Source organism: Geospiza fortis, unplaced genomic scaffold, assembly GCF_000277835.1.
Source record: "Geospiza fortis unplaced genomic scaffold, GeoFor_1.0 scaffold213, whole genome shotgun sequence".
NCBI classification, from domain to species: domain Eukaryota; kingdom Metazoa; phylum Chordata; class Aves; order Passeriformes; family Thraupidae; genus Geospiza; species Geospiza fortis.
Window position 1 is genome coordinate 2142017 of NW_005054399.1, and position 4340 is coordinate 2146356.

Here is a 4340-nt window from a genome sequence, read left to right on the forward strand (position 1 = left end):
GCAGCGCTGGGCGCTGGGCAGGGGGTTCGGGACCCTCCGGGATCCCCCAGCACCCGCAGGGGCTCTGGGGCTCCTGGCCCAGCGCACCCCCAGTGCCGCAGAGCCTGCACATCTCTGCCCGTCTCCATTGAGGAAATCCGCTTTTTTAGGAAGTGTCCGTGTGGAACCGGGTGAGGGCGTCGGGAGGGGCTTCTCCCCCTGTCTTTAGGGACGTCAGCCAAGCTTCCAGCAAAATCTCCTCGTCTCTGCCGCCTCGTGTGGCTGATGGTCACCAGGGACACCCCAATTCACCTGGGGGTGGGAAAACTGCCCGGCTCAGCCAGCCCTGGCACTGCGGGCACCCCTGGCATCTGCTCCAGGCTGGGCAGCCCTGGGGATGCCCCCGAGCCCCAGGCCCTGCTCTGCCCTCAGCCCCAGCCCAGGGCAGGAATTTGGGGTGCCCAGGACAGGCATTTGGGGTGCCCAGGGCAGGGATTTGGGGTGCCCAGGACAGGGATTTGGGCTGCCTGGCTAAGCCCCTCCCCGCACTCGCTGCTGGAACGCTCCTGAGCTTTGCCTCTCCTGGCTTGTGTAAGTGAAACATTTGGTTTTGTGACACTTTCCTTAATTATGGGAGCTAATGACAAAGCCATTGTGACAAATGACTCAGCTTTTGATAGTGAAGTTAATTAATTCTGAAGTTAGCGGCTCCATTGGAGTATCTGGAGGAGCCCGATTAGGAGGTGCGCTCGCCCAGCGTGACACGGGCAGCGGGAGCGCGGCTCCCCTGGCAGCCAGGCAAACCCTCCCCGCGGCTGGCAGCGATCAGTGCCCGGAGCGAGGGATTGAAGGCCGGGCATCCGGGTGCTTGCGTCCCCATCCATGCCTCCATCCATCAAAGCGCCCAGGGAACGCAGCTCGTTAATGCTGGACCGAGTGACCAGGAGCAGCTCTGTGCTGGGCGCTGACCTTCAAGAGCGTCTCCCTGAAGCCATCTTTCATCTCTTTCATTTGCATTACAATCCTGTTTGCCTCATTATTCCTTATCCACTTCTTCTTCAAAGGATTTAAATCAAATCAATTAAATTGTGGCAGGCTGGAGCAGCAGTGAACCTTTCCTTGTGGCTCAGCGTGGTCCGGCTGGACCTGACTGCAGAATGGGTTTAATCTTCTGCTATTTGTTCTTTTATTGCCTCTGGGCTACCGCTGCCCACAGATGCCTTTGTTCCCCGTCCACCCTTCCACCCGTCCCATGCAGACTCCATGTACAGGCTGCTCTCTGTCTGACCTTGGGGAAGGGATTCTCTCCAGGGAGATGGGGAGCTGCTGGCCATGGAGCAGCTGTGGGAGCCCAGGGGCATTCCGTGGTGCTGTTCCATCCCTTTCCATCTCCTCTGCTTGTTCTGTCTGCCCAGGGAATGAAAGGATCATGGAATCACTCAGGTCGGCAATGCTCTCTGAGCCCATCGTGTTCAGCTGCTCCTGCAGCACTGCCAAAGCCAGCACTGCCCCGTGATCCCCTGTGCCACAACTGCACAGCTTTTAAATCCCTGCAGCTGTGGGGACTCTGCCACTTGGCAGCCCTTTCAGTGAAGAAATTTCCCCAAATATCCAATTTAAACCTTCTGGTGGAATCGAGGCTGTTTCCCCCTGTCCTGTCCCCTGTTCCCTGGGAGAAGGGACTGGGCCCCACCTGGCTGCCCCTCTGTCAGGGAGTCAGGGAAGCACAGAGGGGGAAAAGGCAGGAGGAACGTCACAAGTGTGGGCAAACCCCCGGAGCTGGGCACCAGCTGCTGCCAGAGTGGCCGCCCAGGCCCGGAAGGTGCGTGGGGCTGGCCCACACACGGCCACCCCTGCTCCCCCAGCATCTCCCAGAATAAAGAGGCTTAATCAGAATGGGTTTCTGTTCCTGCCCTGCTATTTTTATTGCTACTCAACTGTCGGAAATCCAGCAGGGAGAGCAGAGCTGGTAGGGAATTGCTCCGAGCCAGCTGCTCGTGCCATGGGCCCTGCGGTGTGGCACGAGTGGCATTGCTGGCACCCCTGGCAGCTCCTCACGCAGGGAGAGCCCAGCCTCACCGCTGGAGCCCTGCTGGAGCCAGGGGATTGCAGCCAGCGCTTCCAAAGCGGTGCAGATATAAATAATCCCCTCGTAGGAGTGGGGAAGGATGAGCACATGTGCCCAAGGCTCTGGAGTCCTCATCCCCTCGCAGCCCCCGGGAGCAGGAGAGTGAAATGAAGGCTGGGCAGGGCTGGAGCACCTCCCTGCATCGCTAATGACCCAAACTCGCCTTGTCTCAGCCTCTCTTCCTTCAAGGAAAAACCTAATCCAGCTAGGGATTATTTCTGACTACTTACTTCCTGTCACTTCGCCAATTTAAATGCAGCAGAGCTTTCATCGCTGGATTTGGGAGGACAAAGCCTAACAGATCTCGGGTTAGGACATTTTTGCCTGCAAGGACAGCTTTTTTCTTGCAAGAGTTGTACAATCTTTGCAGTGTGGGCTGGATTTTTTATGTGTTTCTACTTAGCCCAGTGCAGGAGGGTCCGGGAGCAGGAGAGGACGATGGACAGGGCAGGGAACAGGAAGAGGTGATGGAGATGGAGCTGGAGAGCCCAGGCTGCCCTGGTCAGGGTGCCAGGCTGTGGCCCTGCAGTGTGAGCTGCAGAGCAGGACACCAAGGCCACCAAATTCTCATTGGTGCCAAGCCTCAGTGAAGCCCTGGGGAGGCCAGAGCCCCGAGCTCGCTCCTGGAGCTGACACCCCATTCATGGAGCAGTGAGAGGGCTGCAGGGGTGTCCCCACCTCCAGCCCCACAGGGGCCAACACGATCTGACATGGACTTTGCTTCTGTTTGAGCTCGCTTTGTTCAAAGCCTAGGAAACGGTACATGTGCACTCTGCTCACACCTACACACGCTGTGTTAAAATAACACAATTAAGGCTGCAAAATCCCCCACTCACAACGCAATTTGCAGCCCCTCAGCTGTGGGTGGGAGATATCTTTGCTGCCTCTGCGCAGGCCGGGGGCCGGGCAGGGCGCTGGCGTCAGGCGCTGCTGACAGGGACGGGCAGGGCTGGCAGCATCAGGGGCGTTGTGAGGCAGGTGTCCCACAGAGCTTGGCCTTTCCCTGTGCTCTGAGCCACCTGCGTGGTGCCCACGGCATTGCCAGGACCGGGGCCTTGGGAAAACCATGAGGAGCAACTCTTTACACAGGCAGGTAGTGACAGGACAAGGGGGAATGGCTGTAAATTAAAAGAGGAGAGATTTATGTTGGATTTTGGGAGGAAGTTCTTCCCTGGGAGGGTGGCACAGGTGCCCAGAGCAGCTGTGGCTGCCCCTGGATCCCTGGCAGTGCCCCAGGCCAGGGTGGACAGGGCTGGGAGCACCTGGGACAGTGGGAGGTGTCCCTGCCATGGCAGGGCTGGCACTGGGTGGGCTTTAGGATTCCTTCCAGCCCAGACCATTCTGGGCTCTGTGATTCTCTGCCCAGTGTCCCAGGGCAGCCATGCCCAGGGCTCGTCCCCGTGTGCAGTCTGTGACACCGAGGTGTGACCTGGGAACCTGCGTGTGCCTCTGCCAGTGCCACTCCCCAAAACTGAGACACGACAACCCCTCCTCAAAAATGTCCAGAAGATCCCCTGTGACACAGGGTGGGCGCTGCTGACCCCAGGCCCTGTGTCTGTCCCCACACTCCTCAGAGGGCTGTGTCCCCTCCCAGCTCCCAGCTCTGCCTCTCCAGATGGAAGCGCTGGGAAGCAGGAGCTGGAGCCGTGTGCCCGGAGCCTGGGCAGAGCTGCACAGCCTCCAGCCTGGCTGGGAAGCAGGCACGGGGCCCGTGGGGAAGTGGGGAATGAAGCAGGGCGATCCAGAGCCCGGAGCCCGCGGGGAGCCGGGCGGGAGGCGGCGGGGCAGCAATCAGCGAGCCCTGCCTGGGGAGCGGCACCAGCCCTGATTGCAGGGTGAGCAGCTGCTTAATTTCCGCATTCTTAATTTCTCAGTACCTTCATAATTCTCTGTTTGCCTTTTTGGAGTAAATAACTAGTATTTCCATGTGAGTGCATGCAGATGAGGGCTGGGGAAGCATACGGCACCGCGTAAATCAGGCGCTTTCCCGTCTCACCGCGGCCCTTGCAGGAGCCTGATTTCCAGAGGTAAGTGTGTTCTAGGGCTTGTTGGGAAGGTCGCATGAGTCATGGGCTCATCCAGCCGGCTGAGGGATGTTTCAGGGAGCTGAGGAGACAGCGGAGAGGGCGAGGGCAGGGGGGCTAACGCTGGGAATGGTGCAGGAGTGGCTTGTGGGTACGAGGGATGTTCAGGCTGAGCCAGCTCCTGCGCAGGGGATGAACACCGGGCTGCC